Below are 12,950 nucleotides of genomic sequence, written 5' to 3' on the forward strand. Positions count from 1 at the left end.
TTGGTAGTGGTATAGTATCATTTAAGATGCATCAGCAGGGACTGAAGCTGTTCCCTAACTGTGTATTGTCTGTCTATAGAAACGTTTAGTCCGCCTCCGCAGTTGAGCGGTCTGACTCCCTTGCGGAGGAGCCAGTTTCAGTTCTCGGTTCTGCCAGGGAATTTTCCGATGTGGACAGACTGTAACGGTTTTTGTATGTCCATCCTTTTAGCAGGAGGTCTCTGGGACGGCAGCCGTTAACTATCCTGACAAAAAATAAAAACACCTACAGCCGTCCTTGTGATTTTATTTTATTTTGTTGCTACCAATTTCAACGCTTCATTGCATCATCTTCAGGCTGTTTTTGATGCGGTACAGGTTGATATGATCCGCATGCATAACCCATCAGTTGCCAGCATTGCTGGATACGCAGATAATGTGTCAGCACTCCAATCATCAACTGCCTACTACTACGTTGCAACTTAGTTGAAGCGTTGAAACTGGTAGCGACAAAATAAAATAAAATCAAATCATAAGGACGGCTGTAGTTGTTTTTATTTTTTGTCACGACTGTGACAGTGTCCATTCAGCCTCGCGATGGCGATTGAAGAACTGTTTGAATGAAAAGTAGTGGCTTTAAATGCTGGAAAGCCTACAAACTGCCTCCAAATGACGCCATTAACAGAAGATGACGCGGCGGCCAGTAGGCAGATACTAAAACAGGGATCCGATGATGTGTAATTATACTCAACAGTGAGAAGACATTCAGAAAGTGAACAAAGACAGTGTAAAAAAACTTATATTTTAACAAAAATTACTTTCCAAGAGGCAATAAAAAGGCAAAGGCGGCTGTTACTTGATAACAGTGGTGATGACGACCGACACAGTATGAGTCAGACTGCTTTAAATTACCGTCTTGTAACAATAAAGGTAACAGATTTCACAAAGAAAAGTCAGGTTCTACACTCATGAACAAACATTATACTACATTTATTTTATGTACCTTCATGTTTCTATAACGGTAACAGAGGCGTACTCTTTGAGTAGAAACAATTAAAAAGTTTACGATATTAACATATGACTAAAATTTCAAAGTATCAGTTTCTGATAAAGGGTCATGAACACTGGTAATCTGACAAGGGTAAGATAAGACCTACTTAAAGACCCGTGGTCTAGGGGTAGCGTCTTTGATTCATAATCAAATCGTCTTCGGTCCCGGGTTCGATCCCCGCCACTGCCTAAATTTTGATAAATAATCAGCACTGGCGGCCGAAGACTTCCGGCATAAGAAGTCAGCCTCATTCTGCCAACGGCCTTGTCAAAGAGGGCGGAGGAGCGGATAGAGATTCAGGGCACTCTCTTGCCCTAGGGGTGGGAAATTGCCCCTAAAGGCGGAAGAATCAGCAATGATCAACGATATGAGGATGCAGAAGGCAATGGAAACCACTGCATTAAAGACACGTAACGTGTATCCACGGGACATGTGGCCTGTATTTGAAGAAGTGTCATGATGATCTCTCCATTGGCAAAAGATTCCGGAATAGTCCCCCATTCGGATCTCCGGGAGGGGACTGCCAAAGGGGAGGTTACCATGAGAAAAAGATTGAATAATCAACGAAAGGATAACGTTCTACGAGTCGGGGCGTGGAATGTCAGAAGCTTGAACGTGGTAGGGAAACTAGAAAATCTGAAAAGGGAAATGCAAAGGCTCAATCTAGATATAGTAGGGGTCAGTGAAGTGAAGTGGAAGGAAGACAAGGATTTCTGGCCAGATGAGTATCGGGTAATATCAACAGCAGCATAAAATGTTATAACAGGTGTAGGATTCGTTATGAATAGGAAGGTAGGACAGAGGGTGTGTTACTGTGACCAGTTCAGTGACCGGGTTGCTCTAATCGGAATCGACAGCAGACCAACACCAACAACGATAGTTCAGGTATACATGCCGACGTCGCAAGCTGAACATGAACAGATAGAGAAAGTGTATGAGGATATTGAAAGGGTAATGCAGTATGTAAAGGGGGACGAAAATCTAATAGTCATGGGCGACTGGAATGCAGTTGTAGGGGAAGGAGTAGAAGAAAAGGTTACAGGAGAATATGGGCTTGGGACAAGGAATGAAAGGGGAGAAAGACTAATTGAGTTCTGTAACAAGTTTCAGCTAGTAATAGCGAATACCCTGTTCAAGAATCACAACAGGAGGAGGTATACTTGGAAAAGGCCGGGAGATACGGGAAGATTTCAATTAGATTACATCATGGTCAGACAGAGATTCCGAAATCAGATACTGGATTGTAAGGCGTACCCAGGAGCAGATATAGACTCAGATCACAATATAGTAGTGATCAAGAGTAGGCTGAAGTTCAAGACATTAGTCAGGAAGAATCAATACGCAAAGAAGTGGGATACGGAAGTACTAAGGAATGACGAGATACGTTTGAAGTTCTCTAACGCTATAGATACAGCAATAAGGAATAGCGCAGTAGGCAGTACAGTTGAAGAGGAATGGACATCTCTAAAAAGGGCCATCACAGGAGTTGGGAAGGAAAACATAGGTACAAAGAAGGTAGCTGCGAAGAAACCATGGGTAACAGAAGAAATACTTCAGTTGATTGATGAAAGGAGGAAGTACAAACATGTTCCGGGAAAGTCAGGAATACAGAAATACAAGTCGTTGAGGAATGAAATACATAGGAAGTGCAGGGAAGCTAAGACGAAATGGCTGCAGGAAAAATGTGAAGACATCGAAAAAGATATGATTGTCGGAAGGACAGACTCAGCATACAGGAAAGTCAAAACAACCTTTGGTGACATTAAAAGCAACGGTGGTAACATTAAGAGTGCAACGGGAATTCCACTGTTAAATTTGGGGGAAGTGGCAACAAAACGACTATTCACGTTGGTGTGTAGAATATATGCGTCTGGTGATATACCATCTGACTTTCGGAAAAGCATCATCCACACAATTCCGAAGACAGCAAGAGCTGACAAGTGCGAGAATTATCGCACAATCAGCTTAACAGCTCATGCATCGAAGCTGCTTACAAGAATAATATTCAGAAGAATGGAAAAGAAAATTGAGAATTCTCTAGGTGACGATCAGTTTGGCTGTAGGAAAAGTAAAGGGACGAGAGAGGCAATTCTGACTTTACGGCTAATAATGGAAGCAAGGCCAAAGAAAAATCAAGACACTTTCATAGGATTTGTCGACCTGGAAAAAGCGTTCGACAATATAAAATGGTGCAAGCTGTTCGAGATTCTGAAAAAAGTAGGGATAAGCTATAGGGAGAGACGGGTCATATACAATATGTACAACAACCAAAAGGGAATAATAAGAGTGGACGATCCAGAACGAAGTGCTCGTATTAAGAAGGGTGTAAGACAAGGCTGTAGCCTTTCGCCTCTACTCTTCAATCTGTACATCGAGGAAGCAATGATGGAAATAAAAGAAAGGTTCAGGAGTGGAATTAAAATACAAGGTGAAAGGATATCAATGATACGATTCGCTGATGACATTGCTATCCTGAGTGAGAGTGAAGAAGAATTAAATGATCTGCTGAACGGAATGAACAGTCTAATGAGTACACAGTATGGTTTGAGAGTAAATCGGAGAAAGACGATGGTAATGAGAAGTAGTAGAAATGAGAACAGTGAGAAACTTAACATCAGGATTGATGGTCACGAAGCCAATGAAGTTAAGTAATTCTGCTACCTAGGCAGTAAAATAACCAATGACGGACGGAGCAAGGAGGACATCAAAAGCAGACTCGCTATGGCAAAAAATGCATTTCTGGCCAAGAGAAGTCTACTAATATCAAATACCGGCCTTAATTTGAGGAAGAAATTTCTGAGGATGTACGTCTGGAGTACAGCATTGTATGGTAGTGAAACATGGACTGTGGGAAAACCGGAACAGAAGAGAATCGAAGCATTTGAGATGTGGTGCTATAGACGAATGTTGAAAATTAGGTGGACTGATAAGGTAAGGAATGAGGAGGTTCTATGCAGAAACGGAGAGGAAAGGAATATGTGGAAAACACTGATAAGGAGAAGGGACAGGATGATAGGACATCTGCTAAGACATGAGGGAATGACTTCCATGGTACTAGAGGGAGCTGTAGAGGGCAAAAACTGTAGAGGAAGACAGAGATTGGAATACGTCAAGCAAATAATTGAGGACGTAGGTTGCAAGTGCTACTCTTAGATGAAGAGGTTAGCACAGGAAAGGAATTGGTGGTGGGACACATCAAACCAGTCAATAGACTGATGACCAAAAAAAAGATAATACCTCGGGTCTCCCTTGGCAGCACATTTTAGGAGCTATGGTATTCCGGCTGCTATTTTAACTTGAGGCCTGCGTCCATTATGTGAATACTGGGCAAGTCTTTATCACTGTTTTATAGCGGCTTGTCAACTTGTCGTTACAACTTTATTTACACGTTTTGGGCATAGCCCACCATCAGAATGCGAGATAAAAGAATATAGAGTATCGTGTCATATGATTTCAGTCTTAATACTGGTGCTCGACTACTAAGATTGAAATCATTTGACATGGTACTCTGCATTCAGTAGATAAATTAAGTTTTAGCAGCAGGTGGTCTGTTGTTATTAGCAGTCAAAAAGTGGTGATAAAGACGTGCCCAGTATTTCGGCTGCTGTATCCTGATGCTGTTTCCCCTATTCCTGTTCAGGCAGTTAACTCTCTATGTATAAACTGAGTCACCTCGTTGCGTCTGTCTGTATGTGCAAGCTAATCTCAGGAACTGCTATAGGGATTTTGATCCGGTTGTGACTAATAGTTGCACTGATTCACGAGGAAGGTTTTTGTATATAATTTACAAATATTTCGCACAACATGTCTGAATTATGATGAATTTAAGTCGTGAAACGACGCCATTGCCACCTAGCGAGCAGCCGCCATAACTTGAGAGAGCAGCTGTTCTTGTGAGCGTGGGCCAATTTGTATCTGGTTAGTGGTCTAACAGTAAAGCGTTCGGACTAAGTACCGAAAGGTTGTGGGGTCGAATCCCGGCTGGGTTACTTTTTCCCACTCTGCCTTTTTAACCTAGCATCCACCTCTCAATGATGAGACTCGCCAGAAGCGAAACGCTGCCCTGCACTTTTTCCCAGTTGGATAACTGGTTAGGGACATAGACATCGCCTTAGATGACGTCCAGTTGATTGCAGTAGTTTCGGAACAACTGCATTGAAAAAAAAAAACATGTGAATCAAAAACCTGTGGTTTTGAATTCTTTATGTATAAAGTAAAGTGCAGCACCAGGTGGAGCTGTGCTTCATTTACCGGGTGATCAAAAAGTCAGTATAAATTTGAAAACTGAATAAATCACGGAATAATGTACATAGAGAGATACAAAGTGACACACATGCTTGCAGTGACATGGGGTTTTATTAGAACACACACACACACAAAAAAAAGAAATATACAAAAGTTCAAAAAATGTCCGACAGATGGCGCTTCATTTGATCAGAATAGCAATAATTAGCATAACAAAGTAAGTAAGACAAAGCAAAGATGGTGTTCTTTACAGGAAATGCTCAATATGTCCACTATCATTCCTCAACAATAGCTGTAGTCGAGGTATAATGTTGTGAACAGCACTGTAAAGCATGTCCGGAGTTATGGTGAGGCATCGGCGTCGGATGTTGTTTTTCAGCATGCCTAGAGATGTCGGTCGACCACGATACACTTGCGACTTCAGGTAACCCCAAAGCCAATAATCGCACGGACTGAGGTCTGGGGACCTGGGAGGCCAAGCATGACGATTGTCATGCGCAGTCACTGACGTTTTACTGTCCAGGGCTATCTGTCGGACATTTTGTGAACTTTTTCCGTGATTTATTCAGCTTTCAAATTTATACTGACTTTTTGATCACCCGGTATATAAAGAAAGTCTTACAGCAGCAGAGCATATGACTCAAATTTAAGATTTCTGCTTTCCTTGAGTCAAACAGGGATGCAAACACGATACTGTGCTAGCCTGTTATTTGTCTGGACACTTTCAAGTTATACAGAAGACTGGTAAACGAATCTCCACTGGCGAGAAGGAGATTTAGGCCTTCTATAAATCATAAAGACGTGGACACGATGTTCTTGAATTAGATTCAGAAATTTCTTGCGCATGAGTTCACAAGATTTTGAAATACTTCACAAGTGGTTGAGACAATTTCAGCCAGTTTCAGACTGCCAGTTCCTGCTTCGCTCACATCAGCAATGGCAATTCGCACCCTTAATTCACTGCAAATTCTTCGAACAATGGGCAGTGAGTTACTCTGCTTTGAATTATTCCAGTACATATGACCGATAACGAAACGATAACCACGTCATCATGTGATGTGAGATTTACAGTTTGCAACAATCAGATATGTTTAACCAATAATTTCCTGCAGTCGTCTGAGAAAAATTGCATAGCGAAAAAACATTCGATCCAAAATATGTCGTGTTTAATTTTGTGTTTCAAGTAAAACTCTTTCCGAAAAACTACTTCAGTAACTGTGCTTCGTGTACATACAGTGCGTTCTTTCAGCAGCGCAGTAGATGAGTCAGCTTTCAGCGTCGTGCTTTCCTTGAATAAAACCCAGATGTGGACACGATTGTTTGGTGGCCTGGCGCAGAAGTCTGCCATAAAGGGTCCACGACAAAGAATTGTGGCAATGAATCTCAACAGAACTTCACAATGCGTACTTAGATTCACAAGAAGTGTCCTGTAACACGACCTCAACATATACATCATGCGTGTTTTATTATTATTATTGGTGCCACATCAGCCAGCATCTGTTACATATAGACTCAGTCTCTCTCTCTTCTTACTTCAGAATACCAGGGAGGGAATAGCCGTTCATTTTTTCTTGAGATAAAGATCAATCTTTGATGACTATAAAGACACTTAGTGGTAATCTGTCACCAAGCTACGGACGAAAGTGAGCTGTGATAAGGGATTTACGGAATCCACGTCATAGACCTCGAAAAAGCCTCTAGACCAGCGATGATTAATACTACAAAGCTGGGCAGAATATACAGATTTCGCTCTTGCTCCTATCACTGATACTCCTCTTTCGTTTCAGTGATCTTCGATCAGTAAAGTGGCGAATACTGAAAAGTACTTTCGCAGTTAAGGCCTAGGTTGATTTCGTAGGCGAGAGACACGTCACTGCTGAATCTCTACGGCTGGCGGTTTGACGTCAGTGGCCACAGGACGGAGTTTCCCACATGCAAGATTCATGTCGCGTGCTGACTCATACATAGCCTCAAAAATGTCGGCATCCTTAATATTCCACTACAGTGGCACCACATCTACGAGCGTCTACGTTTCTGTGGCGACACCATATGCAAATCATATTGTCAGGCGCCTACTATCTTCACTGAAGCTCAGTGCAATAACTGCCCCTTCGACGTAATTCATTTAGAAGATCAGTATTCACTTCATGGTGTATTACCAAGGAGTATGTTTTGCGATTTTTGTTATATCGTTATCGATTACTGAAATGGGTGATTCATTTCAGTTGGAATAAAATAATCTTGTCATTGACAGATCGCAGGGGCCCTGGGCAGCGCCGCCATCGTGCAGCCACCTACGCTTGAGAAGACCCTGTACGTACCACTGCGAAACAGGCAGCACAACGAACACACGGCGCTCGAGGAACAACTACGATTGGTTGGCGTCTGCCCCTACCACTCGACTCGCAGAAAGGTCAGTCACAAGGTAATTTTTATAGAAATATAAGACATTGAATGGTGTTCAAATCATCTATAGTATTTACAGTATGGCCTTTATGTTGTACGAATTTGCGGCACAATTATTCACAGACTGTACTACACATCAGCTGCTTGATCGTGCGTGACGGCCAACCGTGTTCCAACGTTGGAATGGTTCATCGTCCAAATTAATCCATGTACAACCAAACTCAAGTCTCCCATAGTAATTGAGCGAAGACTGTTGCGTAAGGGGTTGAACACACACGGATTGTGCCTGTATTGATAAATAATATTGGTGGACAAACACACCACAAGCATTGCTTGAAGAAAACAGATCAGTGGGGGCAACGTTATTGTCTGAGGCATGCTGTCGTGGTAAGAACATTGATCCACGCTTTTGTTCAATTCGATAAAGACTCTAAACTCAGAAGCAGTTCATCTGGACATGATAGTCGTGATCCTTGAGATGGGTGGAATATTTAACGTAATGCACCTTGCTAGATGGATAGATGTGTTTCCATGTGGCAGGAAGAGCGCGAGCAAAACTTCGAGGCCCCGGACTGACCGAAAGTAGAAACCAGGTCTTAAGTGAATTTTATACCTTGCGTCTTTCAACAGTTGTTGAAAAGACTATAGCTAGCCTTACTTATTCAGACAAATGATCTCATGACTGTCTCTCTCCAAAGTCGTCTGGCTGCTAAGAAATCGGCTTTCTCTGAATTGTGGCGGGCGATGTTAGTAACTTGAGTTTAGGGGATACCCATTAAAATCACTGCATTTTACTTGCATCTTATTCTGCCTCATTACCTTCAAAATAATCCCCTTCTGGCACCGATGCTAACTTTTCTGCCAGTTTTAAACTACATCCTGGAAGTCTTTCTTTCTTAAGTGCCGATTCCACTTAAATCTCCTCCTCCGAATCAAGTATTCATCCCTTCAACTTAATTTTCAGCTTGGTACAAGAGAATGTAGTTATACGGAGTTGAGTTTTTTTTTTTTTTTTAATAGAGATGGGGCTCTTCCACGCCCGCACCAACGTGGTGACCAAACCAAAAGTTCTACTGTCACCTCCGTCAACATGTTAATTATCTAGTAAGTGGATCACAAGATGCTGGGCTGTGATGTTATCCGTGCGTCTGGGTAAGACTACGCATTAACACGGTCCATCAAGTGATAGATAGTGGACGAAACGCGAGTGAGGGTAGCGATTTGAAGAGCAGAGGGAAAGAAGTGCCAAGGCTCGTGCCGTGGGAAAAAAACCTTTGCGACATAGGATGGGTAGTAAGAGCAGTAGTGGCTTTCTAGATGCGATAGTTCATGCAAGGTTGGGCTTGTTAGTATGGGTGTCATGCATCATTACCGTGGCAAGCCATGGCGATGTATCCCAGTTGCTGCAGCCGCTACATTCCTGGAACAATCAAGATCGTTATATAGTAATGGGAGATCGGCCATAGATCATCTCACTGTGAGGGGGATGTGTGGAGCTTGTCTGCATGCAGTGTACGGTACGGCTTCCCTGCGTGGTGCCAGTTATTCGGCAGTGTATTCCAGCTGGATATCCAGTAATGGCGTCTGTTTAACAGGGGTTCACCTGTACCGTTGTGTTTGCGTGTGCTTGGCTTGGTTCAAATGGCTCAGAGCACTATGCGACGTAACTTCGGAGGTCATCAGTCGCCTAGAATTCAGACCTAATTAAACCTAACGAACCTAAGGACATCACACACATCCATGCCCGAGGCAGGATTCGAACCTGCGGCCTTAGCGGTCGCTCGGTTCCAGACTGTAGCGCCTAGAACCGCACGGCCACTCCGGCCGGCGTGTGCTTGGCCATAGATGTTAGGTCCTTATGAGAATGTCTTTTGGTCTTTTATGTTTCCATCTATGGTTGTGGTCGTAGTTCCCCAGATTCAGAATAAACGGGTTCTGCGAATGTCTGGAGTTTCTGTATAGTCTCGGAGTCTGGCGAGTACGATGGATGAGGAACATTTGTTATCTTGTTTTTAGTAAAAAATTTGTGAATACTGTAAGCTGCATATAGTAACACATTGTCGTTTAAATGCTACTTCTGTTCTATTGCTTTATAGACTGTTGGGCGGGTACGCCTTCTTCCCCTATAGTAACGTGGCATCTTCTATGTGAGCGATCGATGCTGCTGCACGTGCGGCTGCAGTAGACACAGGTGCCCAGGTGGATGCCGTGTTCCTTGACTTCCAAGGCATTCGATACATTTCAGCATTATCACCTAATGAACAAAATACGAGTGTACGCAATATCAGACCAACTGTGTGACTGGATTGAAGAGTTTCTCGCAAACAGATCACAACCTGTCATCCTGAACGGAGAGAAGTCTTCAGACGTGAAAACAACTTCGGGTGTGCAGGACCATTACTCTTCACAAAGTGTGTAAATGATCTAATAGATAACGTTAGAAGTTCCTAGCGACGCTAGAAACTTGCACCGAAATGCAGGAAGACCTGCATCGGATCGACGCTAGGTGCAAGGAGTGTAACATATTGCGAATACATAGACATAAAGACCCTTTATTGTATGATTAGATAAATGCAGAACAACCACTGGAAGCAGTTACGTGGCTGGCCGCGGTGGTCTAGCGGTTCAAGGCGCGCAGTCCGGAACCGCGCGACTGCTACGGTCGCAGGTTCGAATCCTGCCTCGGGCATGGATGTGTGTGATGTCCTTAGGTTAGTTAGGTTTAAGTAGTTCTAAGTTCTAGGGGACTGATGACCACAGATGTTAAGTCCCATAGTGCTCAGAGCCATTTGAACCAAGCAGTTACGTACATGCAATACCTAGGAGCATGTGCACAGTGCAACGACATATAAAATTAATTTGAGTAAGACAGATGCCAGACTAAGACTCATTGGAAGAACCCTCAGAAAATGATGTCCATGGGCAAAGGGAGTACCTTACGACACTCTCGTTGAAAGAACTAATAGAGGAAATAGATAAAATCCAAAGAAGAGCAGAACATTTCGTTAAGGTTTTTTTAGTAAGCACGAAAGCGTCACAAAGATGCTCAAACAACTACAGTGGCAGGTCCTGTAAGAGAGGCATTGTGCTTCACGTTACGGTGTTCCAAGAGCGTATTTTCCTAGAAGAGTCAACCAGTATATTGCTTCCTCCTACGAATATCTCGCAAAAAGACCATGAAGATAAAATTAGGAAAATTCGAACCCACACGGAGTCTTACCAGAAACTGTTTGGACTGATACAGAAAAGGAGGCACACGAAGTATCCTCCGTCACACACCGCAAGGTGGCGTGCATGGCGTAGATGTAAACATAGACATTGATGTTTTATTTTCAGATCGTTCCTCAAACTTCCTAGGACATGCATACCAGCAACTAACCATGCTATTGAGCATCCAGCTACTTGCCACAGAGATATAAGGAAAGACACATTAGGGTATTTCAGTGTAGTCGTAGTTACTTGCGCACAAAATTCAAATTTAGGGACATGTTCGATACCAGTTTGTATAAATCGTATTCATTCGAGGTGTGCCTTCCACCCCTTCACGCTCCATGGCTCAAATGCATCATTAATCATAATGATGTGGAATGAGTCATTTTATATTGAGAATGTATATTTATTTGTAAATATGGCGACAAGCTGACCATTTACAAGCTTTTTTATACAAATGTAAATTAGTTATTATTAGCCACCACCCTTTACGTAACAGGTAAAAAGAAATTCTTCTACGGTGTAGAGAAGGTGTTATCACGGTGAAAGCTTTTTCGCTTTATTTTGAAATTTAACTTTGCAGGCTGTCAGATGTTTTATGTCATTGAGTAGGCGATAAAAATTTTGCTGGCAGCGTTGCGGACATTAATTGTACTCACAGAAACGTTCAACCGAAGACGGTTGACTGAATGGCCGGTGTTTTTTCCATTTGTTTACTGTCGACTCCAGCAAATGGACGTGTTATTTTACTCCCGAGTATCTGCAGTGTCTGCCAGAACGACTGAGTTAGTTTTGGGTTACGTACGTTTTTAATATCGTCATGTTTACATGAATGGTATGCTGTGAAATGTTTTTGAAAAAGGCTGTAGGGAAAGAAGTTGATTAATGGAGGGCTGTTCAAAAGAGACGTACTGCTATTCGTGACTTCGTTACAAACAAAGTCCTCGGCTAGCTCGCTTGATTTTTTTTTATTTTGCTGCTGGACAAAAAGTTGTTTAGGGTGAAAAAAATGGCTCTGAGCACTATGGGACTCAACTGCTGTGGTCATAAGTCCCCTAGAACTTAGAACTACTTAAACCTAACTAACCGAAGGACAGCACACAACACCCAGCCATCACGAGGCAGAGAAAATCCCTGACCCCGCCGGGAATCGAACCCGGGAACCCGGGCGTGGGAAGCAAGAACGCTACCGCACGACCACGAGATGCGGGCTGTTTAGGGTGATTAAGACAAATGAGACAGTTATTTATTTTCCTTGTCCAGAACACCATACATTAAAATCTACGTAGTAAAATCAACTGTAATAAAGTTTGAAGTTTAAATATGTTTTGTCCAATAATCAGATACACAGATGGCCTTATCATTAACTAACTGTAAATATAGTGGTGTGCAACTTGTGCTGAGGTTTGGATATGTCAGTAGGTGGTCGTCAATTGGACAGTCCCACAGTCATATAGTAGTTCTCGCATCGAAATAGCCCTGTCGGGCAAGGTTATATTTGCCTGTTGAGAGCCTTCCAGATTCTGAAAGATTTGTTAGTTTCAGCCGCAAGGCGTTTCTTCAGATAGGATATGGTGTTGCTTGCTTCCATAGATGTAGTCTCCCCTCTTCGACGGTGAGGTTGATTGGCTCTGACGTCCAAACGAAAAATGGTTCAAATGGCTCTGAGCACTATGGGACTTAACATCTGTGGTCATCAGTCCCCTAGAACTTAGAACTACTTAAACCTAACTAACCTAAGGACATCACACACATCCATGCCCGAGGCAGGATTCGAACCTGCGACCGTAGTAGTCGCGCGGTTCCGGACTGAGCGCCTAGAACCGCTAGACCACCGCGGCCGGCGTCCAAACGAAGCTCTTCCTTGAGTGAAGCCGCCTGGGCTGTTGTTGGTGGCCGTGTAGAGGGTGATGATTATCTGTCATCTGTTTCTTCCTCGACACCTCGGCAGCTACCTGCCACCGTATACTGATGGGGAGGGGGGGGGGGGAGCAATCCCTATGAGAGGGTAGATCTCTTTCTGCCTCGAGCATTGTGATATGGTGAGCAGTGATCATTT

This window comes from Schistocerca serialis, chromosome 2, assembly GCF_023864345.2.
Source record: "Schistocerca serialis cubense isolate TAMUIC-IGC-003099 chromosome 2, iqSchSeri2.2, whole genome shotgun sequence".
Lineage (NCBI taxonomy): Eukaryota > Metazoa > Arthropoda > Insecta > Orthoptera > Acrididae > Schistocerca > Schistocerca serialis.